The 16,183-nt window shown below is 43.4% G+C and overlaps 1 long non-coding RNA gene across 1 annotated transcript in view; it reads left to right on the top strand.

Annotated features, from left to right (window-relative positions):
- Positions 1-15,947, top strand: part of LOC142826536 (uncharacterized) — a 69,426-nt gene extending 53,479 nt beyond the window's left edge. Inside the window, exon 3 of the long non-coding RNA XR_012900735.1 lies at positions 15,755-15,947. This is a non-coding gene — a long non-coding RNA (uncharacterized LOC142826536). The remainder of the gene's footprint in view (positions 1-15,754) is intronic.
- The last annotated feature ends 236 nt before the right edge of the window (positions 15,948-16,183 follow it).

The following is a 16,183-nucleotide window of genomic DNA, read 5'->3' as shown; positions in this document are numbered from 1 at the left end:
CCTTGTGATGTCCCAAGATAGGGACACTTTTTATCATCTTATCTAAGTTTTATGGTCCTTAAGCACTGAAAAGGGTGTCACAACAGTTAGACGTGTAACAAATTTGGGATACTGACTGTGTTGGGAACTTCTAATTATGCTTCTTCCTATGCCAGCTTCTCAATGTAAGACCAGAACTTGCATCTAGGCTCTACTGCTTTCACTCCCTGGTTATTGAGACTCTTCAGCTGCTAATGTTTTCCATGGAATCACTTTAACACACAACAGCACCTGCTGCCTGGGCATGTCAGTGAATTGACAGGCCTCCTTTCTGAGTTCTTCAGCCATCAGCTGTAATCTATCTTGTGTTTTTTTGGCAGCTGTGCGTACCCCCAATGACCAAGGCATTGTTTATTTATTCCATTTGTCCTATAAGTGTTCACAACCAGAATCAAACACAAACAGGCTTGTAGCACCAGCATGTTACTGCTGTCACAGAGGAATTAATTCTTGCAGATGAGCTGGTCGATGTGCTATTATATAGGCTCCTGCCTGAGCCCCTCTGTCTGGCTCCACTGCCCTTCTACAGCTGGCATGCTACTTTGTGAAGGGGCACAATGCCATCCTAACAGATGGACATGAATGTAAGTAGCTGAGAGAACATGTTTGGTTGTCAAATGTCTTTGTTGCAAGCAGCATTCCCAGCCAGAAATATTGTATCAGCCATTCATCCTGAGCCGTGTAAGTGAAGAGTGTTAGTCCAGTCAGAGCTGCATTCACTTCCAGATTAATTTTTTTTTAAGTTTGCATTTCTTGCTAACATGAGTTTTTTGTCTCTGGAGAATTAACATTTGTACTTGTTGGAGGGTAGGGATGGGGAAGAGTGATATGACTAAAGCTGCTGTACTTCTGCAGCTGTGCTGCCGCAAGATCTCCTGGGTAGCCGCCCTATGCCAGCAAGACAGCATATCCCGATGGCATAGAATCCTAGGGCTGGAAGAGAACTCAGGAGGTCATCGAGTCCAGCTCCCTGCCCAAAACAGGATCAAGCTGAGACTTAAAAACCTCTAGGGATGGAGATTCCACCACCTCCCTAGGTAACCCATTCCAGTGCTTCACCACCCTCCTCGTGAAATATCCAACCTAGACCTCCCCCACTGTAACTTGAGACTATTGCTCCTTGTTCTGCCATCTGTCACCACTGAGAACAGCCTCTCTCCATCCTTTTTGGAACCTCCCTTCAGGAAGTTGAAGGCTGCTATCAAATCCTCCCCCACTCTTCTCTTCTGCAGACTAAATAAGCCCAAATCCCATAGCATCTCCTCATAGGTCTTGTGCTCCAGCCCCCTAATCATTTTGTTTGCCCTCTGCTGGACCCTCTCCAATGCATCCACATCCTTTCTGTGGTGGGGGCCCCAGAACTGGACAATCTGGAGTACTGTGTCCACTCTAGCATTTTTGGCTATGAAACTTATGGGGCAGAGGTGTGGGAACTAGGTGTGCGGGGATGTTGCAATAGCTCCTGGCCTAGTGCCCAAGGTCTGAGCTGCCTCCTCATGTGCCACAGGTCTTGCTGACAGCCCCACATTCAGGGCCCCAGCTGCCACCCTATGCTCCAGGAGCTCCACACACAGGATTCTGGCTGGTGCCCCACATACCCAGGGCTCTGCTGCCAGCCCTGTGCACTAGGGCTCTGCTGCTGGCCTTGCATGCCTGGGGAGTGTGTGTGTGGGGCTCTTCTTTGGCCCCGTGTGCTGGGGGTGGGGTTCTGCTGCCATCCCCATGTCCTGGGTTCTGGCTGCTGGCCCCCCACATCCAAGGCTTTGCTCCTGGCCTCAGCTGGGGGTAGGGTGGGACAGAGTAAGGGCAGGGATGTCTGCATCCTCATTCTTAAAATTGTTCCTGTATCACTGGTAAGGCTTGTAGTTTTTTTTCACCCCTTATTCACAAAAGTTTTACCAACAAAAGTGTACATGAAGCCTTAGCCTTCAGCGGTCTGAAGTCTGTTTCTAAAAGAACTCCGTGAAGCAGACCAGTGAAATGTTTCAGTGTGGGGACCAAGCTACATTGAACAGGTAAGAAAATTGAGAGAAAGCCTGTTCCACTGTAACATTTCACCTGAATAGAGACCCCTGTCATTACAGAGCAAATCATTCAATTCCATTATACATTTACTTTTGTATCTTGGACTCCATCAGCAGTATATAGCGAAAGCTGGAATCTGACTCAATTGGTGAGATATCACAAGACATGCAGTAATCAGTATTTTAATTGACTTTCCATCTCTGCCCTAGCAGAGGATGAGTCACAGAAATAAAACTTCTCTTGGTTCCTATTAGACCGCACATGCTTCATAATTAGCTCAAAATGTTATGATTCTCCCACATGAAATACTTAATCTGTGGATTTTGCTACAACGTGCTGCACTACATGATATTAAATAAAATGGTTATGATATATTGATTAGAAGTGGGTGAAAAGTTGCTCCTGCCAGGTGGTTATGTCTTAGATATTCCCTATGACCCAGGGGTTCACAGACTTCATTGCACCGCGGCCTCCTGCTGACAACAAAAATGGCTGCAAGACCGCAAGACGAGCAACCAAAATTTAAGCCCACCTGAGCATCGACACACCCAGTGGGCAAGCCAAAGCCAATACCTGAACTGTACCACTGGGGAAAGGGGAGGGGAACAAAGTAGACCGAGGCAGGGAGCCGGTAACCTGAGCCCTGCCACCCAGGGCTGTGCCTTGGATCAAGATGGTTGGGCTCAGGCTTCAGCTTCAGCCCTGAGCCCCAGTAAGTCTAAGCTAGCCCTGAAACCCCATTAAAACAGGTTTGTGACCCATTTTCAGGTTCTGAGCCACAGACTGAGAACCACTGCTAAAATCTATTTATTTCCACTTGCTCTTACACTGAGGTGAAGAAGACCTATTGGAAATGTACATTAAACTGTACATTAAGCAACTTTGCATGTAGTCTGAGCCCTACTTAGAGTCTCTCTCTCTCCTCTTCCTAAACCTTTCCTCAGGATCTTTTGGGAGATGGTTTTAAATGTGGTAGGGATGGTTGAGACAGGAGACCCTTTTCCCATGCTGAGTAATCTGTCCTTAGAATGAGATTCCAGAATAAGGCTAACTACAGTCTCTCTTACAGATGTTGAAAGTAACAGAACACTCACTTCTTATGCAAAAGAAACCATGTTCTCTTGTTCAATGGTCAAAACGTCTCCTCCTCGCAAAGACTGTTTCCTGTTACAAATTAGCTGAGCAGGAACATCATGAATGAGTTTGCCCATAATAAAATGTTGGTAACTATTTTTAACCTGAGTATGGAAAGAATACTTGTGTATTACTGCAAATGTGTTTAAGTGAGAAGAGTAATTTCCCTTTAACCAGTTAACAGGCTCTTCAACTGCTTACACAGTTAAATGTCAGAGAGCATGTCTACACTAGGAAATTATTTTGAAATAACTTAATTTGACATAACTTCCAATTTAAAAAAATCGAAATAATGTGTCCCCTCTACAAGGAAGGATCTATATTAGTTAAATTATTTAGAAGTAGTGTATCCACACTGATTGGAACCTGCTTCAGACTTAGAGCCCCTGAAAGCACTCTGGAGGGCACCAGGAGGGCAAACGCTTCCTATGGTTGCTTGGTCAGGCTAGCTGCGATGTGTATTTTCAGGGGCGCCATTCTACGGCCATGTCTCACATGCCACTCCTCTATTGCCTCCCCTTCATGTGACACCAAACGGATGCAGTGAGCTCTGGTTGCCCTTGCAGATGCCGCAGCTGTCACAACATGGAGCCAGAGCTGCTGCAAAGTGGTGTTAGGCTCATGGGTCTTGTGCTGCGCCTCATGGTGCAGTTCATCCAGATTGCCTGCAAGTTGTTCCAGCAGGACAAGGACCAGGCTGGGCCACAGGCCCTTGCTCACCCAGATCATGGTGATCCTGCTTCTGCGCATGCCCCTCAAGCCCCTGGACACTGCATAACATCACTTCTGGTGGTGGGAGACTACTTCGGACTGATGGGACCACATTGTCCTGCAGCAATGGGATGACCAGCAGTGGCTGCAGAACTTCTGCATGTGAAAGGACACCTTCCTTGAGCTCTGTAAGTGGCTTGCCCCTACCCTCAGGTGACAGGAGACCCGCATGTGAGCCGCCATCCTGTGCAGAAGTGTATTGCCATTGTACTCTGGAAGCTTGCCACACCACACAACTACCGCTCAGTCTTGAACCAGTTCAGCGTGGGCTAAACCACAGTTCTCCTCTGGGTGTGGAGGTCCTAGATTCCTAGATGTTGGTGACCCCCCAGACCTCGATGAAATCCAGGATTTCAGCAGCAGTCCAGGACAGAACTCTCCTGCATCCCTGGTCAGTGGCAGCCGAGGGACCAGCAGGAGTGCTGGCAGCTGTGGGAGGCTCCGAGGGAGTGTAGGGGTCAGTCATAGCTGCTGTCTCACACGTGGGTCTCACTGCTCTCCAACGTGCTAGAAGCCCTTCTTCTGCTGCCTGGAGTTTTAAGCTCTGCAGGAGAATGGGAGCAGTGGAGATGGCCAGAACAGGTGTGGCCAGAGCAGTCAGAACTGTAGCTATGAGAAGCCTCTGGAGGCCAATTATTGTGAATTAGCAGCAGAGTGGCCGTACTTGCACTATTTTGAAATAACAATTTTGAAGTTAGCATTATTCCCTGAGTAAAGCAGGAGTACAGATTTGGAAATAACCAGCCCAGTATTTTGAAATAACTGGGCTGGTAGTGTGGGTATTCTGCTTATTAATTTGACCCAAGGGGGGTTATTTTGAAATGTCTACATTAGGGAGTTCAGGGCTAAGTCTGAAAATATTTTGGCTTCTGTTATAGAAAGACAGTGCTCTATAGCCTTTACCTTTCAAATGGCCCTAAAAGTAAATAAATATTAGGGTGTTTTTAAAATCCTGAGTTAAACCTTAGAGTCCAATTCAGCAAGATATTTGGCTCATCCCTAACTTTGAGAATGTGAATACTCACACTGAAGCTGCTAGAAGCTGGGAGTGGACAATTTGATAATTGCCCTGTCCTGTCCTTTCCCTTGGAAGCCTCTGGCATTGGGCACTGTTGGAAGACAAGGTAGTGGGCTAGATGGACCTTTGATTTGACACAGAATGGCCGTTCTTATGATCTTAAATGGATGGGACTACTTATACTTAAAGTTACACACATGCTTCACCACCTTGAAGTATCAAAGATACTGTCATCAGTATGAATCTGAATGTTTTTGACTGATGCTATTGTTCTTGACTTCTAGAGTCATGAGGGCTAACCAACATTACTAGCTCTTACTTTCTGAACACAACCAGTAGGCTGTAATGAAGGGGTGAGGAACCATTTTAGCGTCAGGGGCCACTGACCCAGAGAAAAATCAGTTAGGGGCCGCACACAAGTGAGAAGCAAAAAACAAAAACAAACACACACCCCTCATTGATGTGACCCCTGACTGAGAAGGAGAAATATATTCCCTACATTTCCCTAGAACACCAGAGCCTAGGGCAGCCCAGGCTAGTAGATTTTGTCTGCTTTAGTCCTGTGGTAGGAGGCGGAAAGGGCCTGGAGCACCAGTGCAGGCTTCCCAGTGTTGGGGGGGAGCCCTGAGCACCGGGGGCTGGATCCAGGCAAGCCAGGGCCAGAGGTTCCCCATCCCTGCTGTAATGTTTTGAGTTACAGACAGACATATGAATCCCATTCTCCTAGCATCTAGGGAACTGGCAGAACTTCCCAGTGGCTTTCATCTCTCAACCTTTGATACTCTAGGGAAGCCAGACCACTGTGACAGAATGTCCCTGCCTCCTGTTCTTCATTTACATGCATCCTACCATAGGCCCCGAACTTTCTAATTTAAAAACCTTCTGTTTTCCTCTCTTACATACACTTTGAATCTGGACCTCCTTCCCCATCATTGCATTAAAGCATGAATTCCCTCCCTTTCATTTCAAAATGAAAATTACTTTTTAAAAAATATTACACATTTTCCACTAAAATTGTTCTTTTCAATGAGGAGCCCATTTTCAAGAGGGAAAAGGGTGAAGTTTGCAATGAAAGCACATGAAAACTCAAGGGCAATTTTTTTATGCAAAAAGCCTAGTTTACAAAATATCACTAACAGGCTATCTTTAGCAGGTGCTAAGAAATCACGAAACATTTAATCAAATAGCTCTCCTTGGATTTTGTAGCCATGAATTCATTGCTATCACCTGATTTCTTTCCATTGGAATAAGTAGCTCCTCGATCTGATTGTGCAAGTGAAAAAACAACCACCACCTTAGTTGGTACTAGAACAGGGATCTTGCAGACAGTCTCTTCACAGATCTGCAGACGCTAATGCTGTATTTAAAATGACACACAAAACTGTCTTTGGACATTGTCACCCTGCAAAGTCTTGGGCTTTCATCTGTCTCATCAAGAGTGTGTGTGTGGTCTTACTCTTTATATCTCCTCCATTGCATTTGTAGCTGTGAACATAATCTAAATTCAGGCATAAAACCAGCTTGCATGCCTTTTGTGAATCACTCCAAGCCCCATGCAAATAAGGACTCCTCCATATGCATTTAGGTATTAGATATCTGTCTATAAATCACTGACATATTGGAAAATGAAAATGACCAAGTCGCTTTTTAAGAGAATCAAATGATTCAGAAAACCTAAGAAGAAAAGTCAATATCTGAGTCAATCCAACACTGATTTTAATTAATCTTGAGTTTTGTTTCAGGGGACTTGATTCTCTTCCAGTGTATGAGGAGTTACTCCATTCAAATCAAAGAAATTGTTCTGGTTTGAAGTTAAAATCAGGCTTCAGTCTGTAAAATCTGGGACTCTCTCCTTCCCCAGTGCAGGGACAGGAAATATCCTGGCAGGGTGGAGTTTGCTTTTCTGTGGGAGAAGTCAAGGGTACCCATACTCTGTGAATGACCCAAGTTCTATGAGAATCTTCCCATTCTGGTGTTCCAATCAACAGGCAACATATCTCCAGCAGCCATAGTTTCATGTCTGCCCTGACTCTGGCTACTTTTTTATTCCACTCTAAGGGTGCAGCTATACTGTGCCGTAACTCGAAATAAGATATGCAATTTGAGCTATGCAAATTGTGTATGTTAATTTGATGCTTTCCAAAATAGCTTATTTCGTTATTTGGTGCTGTCTACACAGTGCCACATTTTGAAATAAAGCCGTATTCTGAAATGTCCTTTACTTCTTGTAGAATGAGGTTTACAGGGAAATCGAAATAGTGAGTCCGGAATAATGGGCTTGCTGTTAAGACATGGGATAGCTATTGCGGAATACTCTGGTATCCCAAAATAGCATTGCAGTGTAATCATTCCTAAGGGGGTGTGGTGCAGAGACTGGAGGATCTTGTCTGGCTTCCTTGTCCCAAGCTCTGCTGCCTTTGGTCTGCAGAACATAAAGTCTGTGGGGCTGTGTCTAGACTGGCAAGTTTTTCCAGAAAATCAGCAGCTTTTCTGGAAAAACTTGCCTGCTGTCTACACTGGCCGCTTGAATTTCCGGAAAAGCACTGACGATCTCATGTAAGATCATCAGTGCTTTTCCGGAAATACTATGCTGCTCCCGTTCAGGCAAAAGTCTTTTTCCGGAAGACTTTTGCACAAAAGGGCCAGTGTAGACAGCACAGTAGTGTTTTCCGCAAAAAAGCCCCGATCGCGAAAATGGCGATCAGGGATTTTTTGCGGAAAACCGCGTCTAGATTGGCCACGGACGCTTTTCCGCAAAAAGTGCTTTTGCGGAAAAGCATCCTGCCAATCTAGACGTGCTTTTCCGAAAATGCTTTTAATGGAAAACTTTTCCGTTAAAAGCATTTTCGGAAAATCATGCCAATGTAGACGTAGCCTGGGGGTTTTCAAAGTCATCTATGGAACTGGCAATATAGGGCAGAACAAGATCCCCTTCCACAAGTGAAGGTCCCACAGACAAAGAAAGGAGCCACAGGGTCTTCTGTTTGCAAGACTGAGTCCACCCAGTAATTTCCCCCTCCCCTCTGTTTTTATGACTGACTGCTTTTCCCTACATTGCTATGTTAATACTTCAAAAATTCCAGAGGGGGACGGGAATTGCAACTAAAAAGAAAAAAAACCTCAGAGTCTTTAATCACTTTGTCAAAGCCTGGCCTTTCAGCAGCTCCTGCCTCTGGAAATAACTACATAAACATTGATCAAACATCTTCATGCTCACTGCCAATGCACGCATTACATTGTAAATAATCAGTGCCAGGAAGAAGAAACTCAATTGTCCTTCTCTTTGGAGTAATAATGTCTCAGCATATTTAACTTTGGCTTTCGTTGGAAAACGTTAATTGATTGTGAGGCTCTAACTGAACCATAACTATAGATTTAAACAGCTCATAACTTCAGCTGTCTCTTATCCCAGCGTTACCCCCATGGAGCTTGATTCCTGGTTCTGTGTGTTTGTAACCCATGGGGAGACACTGTCTTTGGGTATGTCTACACTACAAAGTTAATTCGAACTAACAGCCGTTAGTTCGAATTAACTTTAATAGGCGCTACACAGGCAAACTGCTAGTTCGAGCTTAATTCGAACTAGCGGAGCGCTTAACTCGAACTAGGTAAACCTCATTCTACGAGGACTAACGCCTAGTTCGAATTAAGTAGTTCGAAGTAAGGGCTGTGTAGCCACTTAATTCGAACTAGTGGGAGGCTAGCTCTCCCCAGCTTGCCCTGGTGACCTCTCTGGGCACCACCAGGGAAACTTGTCTGCCCCCCTCCCGGCCCCGGAGCCCTTAAAGGGGCACGGGCTGGCTACGGTGCCCATGCCAGGTACAAGCCTGCCAGCACCCAGCCAGCAGACCCTGCACCTGGCACGGCAAGCCACGAGCCAGCCACCCGATGCCTCCCAACCCTCCGCCTCTTCCCGGGACCAGGCTGGCCCAAGAGCCTGCCCGGGGTCACAAGAGGCGGGCGCCCGCCTGGTCTAGTGCGGACATCGTGGACCTCATCCACAACCTCTGCACTAGGCACAGGAAAGCGGCCGTCTAGGGCAGGAGAGCTGCCAGCCTGGCCACCCAGGAGCAGATTTGTATGAACATCAAGATGGTCCAGTGAGACCCCCGACCCTGAACCCTGAGCTTAGAACATAAAAACATAAGAACGGCCATACTGGGTCAGACCAAAGGTCCATCTAGCCCAGTAGCCTGTCTGCCGACAGCGGCCAACACCAGGTACGCCGGAGGGGATGGACCAAAGACAATGACCAAGCCATTTGTCTCGTGCCATCCATCTCCAGTCTTCCACAGGATCACTGAAGCAACTCTTGACCGTCTACTGCCCTATAAGATATGGGCTAATGGGCCACTGCCCTCCACAGGATGTATTTGGAACAGCTTGATGGTGTGTCACAGACCTCAGAATGTAACCGACAACTGGAGATCCCCCTTTAGCATATGTTGAAGACACCTGGGATTTTTGGAGTCAAGGGTCTGAATTCAACGGATGCTGTTGCCATGAATTCCTTACAGATTACACTGAGCAAGACGGTGACAGCAGATGCTATTGCTCACTTTACAGCCTTTGGCACTTGCAAGTGCCTTCTCCCATAAAATCTGGGTTGTGAGCACCAGCAGCACTGCCAGCCCTGAGCCCTCTGCCTGCTCATTTGCTTGCAGCCTGAGGCTGGTGCATGCAGCTGCTGCATTAAGAAGCTGGTGGTGTTTAAATCATGCCTGTGCCTAGTCTCTTACATCACTGGCCCTCTGCAGTGCCCTCCCTGCCAGGGAGTGATCCTGGCTCTGCAGAGTTTATAATCTAGATGTAAATGCAGCTGGGGATTGGGCCTTTTTACCACCAGTTTGTCTAGACATGCAGTGAGTCTGATTAGCCAACACAGAAGTGAAAACTGGAGTGAAGATAAATTACAGACAGTGCACTTGCCAACGTTCCCTCTATTTTTTCTACCCATGTGTGGAATGCGTGTCTTTTTAACCTTTAGTAATAAAACTGAGGATTCTTTTCACTATCAACCTAACTCAGTGTTGTGATGTTCTCTGAGAATTGGTCCTGAGGTTGATCAGACAAGTGGGGTGCACTGTTACTTTGGGGATTGCAGGCCTGGTATTGCTGCAGGTGCTCAGTGGAGAAGGGGCTGGATGTGACAAGGGAACACCTCAAAAGAGCTTTGGAATGGGGGTGCTCCTGTTTTCACCCTGCCCAGGTAGAGGAAGGAGTTGAGCCTTCAAGCCCAAGATCGAGCCTCAAGGACCTGCTCTGCCAAATTCTCTGCATAACCTAATTCCACAGCTTCCAGACCTGCACAGTGGGGATCAAACCTTTCCATCTCCTGCGTGATTTCAGGTGGATCATTTTTGTATTCTAAAGAATGGGGAGGGGCTTATCTGCACAGCCTTTGAGGGAAGGGGGCTTCGTCCCCAGCTCTTGCTCATTCACGGCTTTCGTTCTCTTACCCACGCAGGTGCTTGGCACCCTTGACAGCCAAGACCAGACTATTACATTCTCAGGCCCCATACCATTAAAATGATGCATTATTTTCCACAGAAAGGACATTGAATATATGAAAGTTTTATATTTGCACATACAGAAAGGCAAAGTGGTAAAAACAGAATCCTAAGCTAACTAAACCATGTCTTGCACTATGCCTGTTTGCATTATAAAATATTTCAGATTAACATATTTTCATCTGATATGTACAGCAGTTACAGTTACACAGACCAGCTTGCTTAATGGAAGCTGTGCAACCTGCAGCATGTCTGTTTACACATGACGTTAATTTTAACACTGAAATGTAAAATATTTTCTTTCATGATTTTTTGAGAGCAAAGTCATAGGCAATGTCCCCAAATGATAAGCTATGGAGTTTGTTACTTTGATGCTCAGAATGCTCAGGGCAGATACAGTAAATAATACAATTTCCTAGAAGAGTTCTCAGGAAATTTTTATTCTCTGTTGGGGCATCTAAATTGTGAAATTCCTTGTCTGAATACTCATTGGGACTCTTAGAGGATATAAGATGGCAAAAGAAGAAACAAGAGGCAATAGAGTATACAGGATGGGAATAACCCACAGGTTTAGAGCTTACCTATTAATTATATTGATATGAGCTATCCTCAAGTAATAAATAAACCATTAGAAAATTGTATGCAGCTTGTTTTTTTCCAATAATTTATTTATTTGTGTTTATAGAAGGTTATGCTGAATTACCAAATATTATTATTATCATTATCAGCAGAAAGTTTTTACTGCAGCCAGTAACATTAATTTTATATTACAAATATTGAGATTTATATATTTATACAACAGCAAATAATACTATATGCCAAACCCCTGTGTTATTTTACCAGGATATTTCTGTGTAAGTTAGTGCTATTTTGTCTACATGCTCACAGAAAAACAAGAAAGGATATATACAATTTTTACTTCTGAAATAAGGAAAAATATCCTTCTTTTCAAACGAATAAATAACAAAAAATTGATAAATTTTGTTAGGGAAATACAAAGTTTATCCAGACTATATATAAAATATATTTACAAATATTTACTTCAATTTAATTTTCAGCACATAAGATGACACCGCAGTGGGTCTAACCTGTCACATACAGATCAAAAGGCAAAAGAACACAGTAACACTTAAGAAAATGAAGAAAATCAGGAGTGAAGGCACTATATAACTGAGCATACTGTACCACAAATGAAAGATGGTGGCCTTTCAGCTATTACCAGCCAATGAAGATAGTATACATGACTTCACTCCAAGGACAAGTCTCTTACCAGTCTCACCTTGGCAGAAGTGCTTCATGACATTGCCATCTCTGACTTCATATTTTCCCCGTTTTTTTTTTCTTCCAGCAGTGAGATTATTTATGTATTTAAATTGGTTATGAAAGCTCAATCAGATTTTTACCAGGAACAGCTGGCCAACAAAACATTGCCTTAGGAGACTAATAGCAGACTTACTCATAGAAATACTGATTTTACAAGTGTAATTCTTATTTTTTCCTCAGTCCTTGCTTCCTGCCCTGTCAATAATGAACAATTAGTGAGGGCAAGAGTATTTGTATAGCAAGATATGTATATTTTTACCATATTTAAACAAAAATGTCTGTATTTAGAGAGAAGCACTTTTTCCCCATATTTTTTATTTATCATTTGATTTTGATAAAATTTGAAATGAAGTCAATTTTTTCTTTTTTTAAAGGCACCACATATTGTAAGCCCCAAAGCTGCAATTTAGTTAGCTTAATCTGGCACTGTTGACAGCCATCTGTGGAAATAGGAATATTTCCTCTCCCTGTGGTTTCTTCACAGTGAGAACGTCAATGTCATCTATTGGGACCATACCAACAAGGTATAGTCCATCCTGGTAAAGCCTCGCTCCTCCTTCCACTCTGCCTGGGGGGCCAGGAAAGATACTGCACTTGCAGCAATGAGAAACCAGATCTGGCACAGGGGACGACCTCTGTGCTACTGGCTTAGTAAAGTCAGGGATTGGCAGCTGTAGCATCCATGTTTCCTTTCTCCTTCTTCTCTATTTTAGTTGATCTGTGAGTGCATATTGCTCTATCAAAAGACCACCTCGGCTTAGAAAGCAGTGGCTCTTAGTTAATGCTCCTACACAGAGTGGGTGGGATAACTGTTACCTGGTGTCCCTTATCAGCCCTGGGGTAGAGGTATCTGGCTCAAGGAGTATTTTCATGTATATGTGGAGCAAATCAATGTGGGAATTAGGAGCAAATCCTCTAGGACCCAGATCTCAAGCAAACCCACCATGTTTGCCCAGAAAACACTTTACTTATTTTGCTCCAAACTTTATTTTCCATGTACAAGGAAGTTTATTTTGAAAGGAGACTAGAAGACCTCAGCCTTACTGTTTCCAAAATATGTCTTGTTGAATGTGTTTTCAAGTTTCCATTTGATTAATTTCAATAAGGAAGGCGGGTAGCAGAATGAAACGAAACCATATAACGCTGTGTAACCAAAGGTCACTTTGCCCTCTTCATGTCTTCTACAGCTCTGGAAATTGTTTCCCCGTAGGGTACTTGGATGCTGTACTTGGGCTTGCCTGAGGGTTTTTTGGGCCTACAAAGCCAGAATATTTTGAGTTTGTCATGCATTTGGGGATACTCCAATTGCCTCTGAAATTTAATCTGGTTTAAGAGCAGACTAGGGAAGGTTTTTGGGAAACTGTGATTTTAAATGCTCCACTTCTGAATGAATGAATGAATGAATGAAAGTTTTCAGCAATGTTTTTAACATTATAAAATTAGTAAGAGGAATTTTTCTGGATTTTCACTTATTCTGCCACATGCAGGATTACCACTGTAGGAGGATACTTACCTCTGCAGGGGACAGCTACGTTTATGTTTTTTCCCTGGAGTTGATAAGGATCTCTGTTCTGTTTTGGCACACCAGCTCAAACCAGTAATCCATCTAATGTAGCAACATATTTCTGACGGTAGCCAGGACTAGTGATGTTAAATTTAGTTTAATCAACTAATCGACTAGTGGATGGCTTTTTCATCAACTAGTTGATAGGTGGGTAGCTGCAGCAGTGTTAGCAGTGGGGCCATTGACAGGGCACTGGTGCTCCAAAGACGGCAGGATGGTGGTATCCTGCTTGGAGAGGCTCAGACATTTTTGACCTATTATATCCATAACCAGCTTTCCAGACTAAGGCTGAGTGATCTCCCACCTCAGATGCTGAAGGGGAGGCCAGAGATGCTGAAGGGGAGGTCCATTTGTGTGATGTCCTGCCTTTGGGGTTGAATAAACTGGATCCCTAATGGGATGCTTTTCAATACATATGCTTTAGTGGGTATATTTTAGACACAACAAATCTTGCATCTTGTGGCCCCTTCTGATTCTATTGTGCTATGATTCTGTTAAAACTCTGATTTGAGGAAACTCAGGCAGAGCTGTAATGGCAGTGCTGCACCGGGATGCTGGGGACTCATCGGGGGTGAGGGCTGCTATTATAGGAAACAGACACAGATCTGTGAAAGATGTGTGTTGACAAGTCCGTTTTTTTCTGAAAAAATTTTTTTGGCCAAACATTTTCACCCAGCTCTAGTCACAAGAGCTCTGTTTCTGCTCACTAAAACCAAACTGAATGAAATAGGAGTTTTTGAGAATACTCTAGGTTTTTGCCCCCATTACAATAGAATTATTAGTTCAAATCTTACTTATAGGTATTTAACATTCCCTATCATACATACATACCTTGCTGGACTAACTTAAAAGAAGCTATTGAAAGTCTCTCATTCATCAAGCAACGAGAATAAATATTTCTTGTTTATCTCATGCCAGTTTCTATTCCAGTTCCAGTTCCAGTTCCGGTTATCGGTTATTGAAATTCTATTATAGATTGTGTGAGAAAGATATACACTGACATCAGGGAAACTTCTGGTGGTTGTGGGGCCAAGAGCAACCCCCTCTCCATGGGCCCCACTCCTACCATACTTCACTCTGCCCCTTTATGTAATTTACTTGTAGGTGGCAACATTAACTACAGTTTCTTCAGTCCACATAAACAGCTATTACTCACAGGTGCATTGGTTTATATGCAGTTTTCTACCATCTGAATTTGTGAAAATTAACCCAGAGAAAATATAACTGTAGTAATTATTTCATTGTATGTCTTCACATTGATAAGTTTTTGACCATTTCTAACACTGCTGCCATCTGAGACAAGTGCTCAAAATGATTACTTCTTATTAGGCACCTCTGAATATTCACACTTTTTGAGACTTCTGAAATTTTTTTAGGCTGTCATCATCTTTCAGGCTCTCACATTTATATATTGATAGATCATGGTCTTGACAGTCTTGGCATGCTGGTGTAAATCAACAATAATTCTGTTAAATTCAAATTCTTCTACCTCAATATAAAACTCATGTAACGGATGGAAGAATCTATCTTATATTTATCTGATTTACTCTTTTTGGTGGGAAAGGGGGGACGAGCAGCACTGCTGTAAATTACATTTTGCAAAGTAAAATGCTGTTGTAATAGTGTTCACCTGTTTTTACTAGTGATAAAAACAGGATTTCTGCTTAACTTTCACACTGCAGCGCATACTGTAATTAGTATCTTGCTGCAAAAATATGTGTCATGTCCAAACCATGCCTCTCCCCATGGAAACAGATATAAATGGTGGAGCATCCGTCACTAATGAACAATGCACTTATGCAGCCCTCAGCCACTAGATGCTGCTGTTGCTCACAAGCCAGTTTCCCTAAAGCTCAGTATTTGTCCTTACTGGTTGCACATTGTGTTGTCATGATGGAATCAGTCAGCAATCATTCCCTGCAGTTATAGAAATGAGATGGGAGAAAAAAACACCCTACATTTTAAAATTAAATTATTTTAACCCTGAGGGACAATTATATTTATGGTGTTGCAACAGAACATGAAAACAAAAAAGCAAACTAAAACTGAACATTCAGAATGATCCTCTCACTACTGCTGAAAGCATTATATCGGCAAGGAAAAGGCAGCTACATCAGATTGGCAACAAGATAGTAAAATGAAAACTCATTGGTGGCACTGGGCTAATCCAGGTGAAATGGCAGAATTTTTAGAAGAGTTACTATTTTCAGTAAAGCTTACAAAATAATTATCAAAATATTATAAGGCCCCAGGGCCAGACACCTTAATCAAGTGGTAATGTGAATACAATTGACAATAAAAGAAATATTATGGGGTTCTAATTTTGTTTTAAAACAGTTACAACATTGTATAGTGTTCTTTATATTGCAGTCCAGAACTGTGCAATTGCTTCCAGTCGACCACGCAGCTGGAGTTCCTTAGAGTTGATGAAGTTCAGGGAGCAGAAGGGGAAGGTCATTTAATTTGTCACCTGTGTCATTCTCAGATGAGAGAAGCAGTAGTTTCCCAGACCAGCGGTGAGAAGATTAAAAAGCAGGTATAATGTAGGAGGAAATACACAGACTTGGCAAAAGAAAGCACTAAAGTAAGTATGGGAGGTGGTAATTTCAGCTACTGTGGAAAGAGGAAGAATTTCTTTCCTTAGCCCGGTGGACAGAAGAATGCGGATTTAGCTGGAGAATGCATCAACAATATAAATGAGCATGGCTGCAGGCTTGAGAGGTGTAATAACAGTGCCAGTTCTCAACATGAGCTAGTAGGCTTTTTATATACATATATAATTTTAATGACACTTAGGTG

This window comes from Pelodiscus sinensis, chromosome 1 (genome assembly GCF_049634645.1).
Source record: "Pelodiscus sinensis isolate JC-2024 chromosome 1, ASM4963464v1, whole genome shotgun sequence".
Classification (NCBI taxonomy): Eukaryota; Metazoa; Chordata; order Testudines; family Trionychidae; genus Pelodiscus; species Pelodiscus sinensis.
Note: the sequence above shows the minus strand (reverse complement) of the source record. Positions and strands in the feature narration are given on the sequence as shown.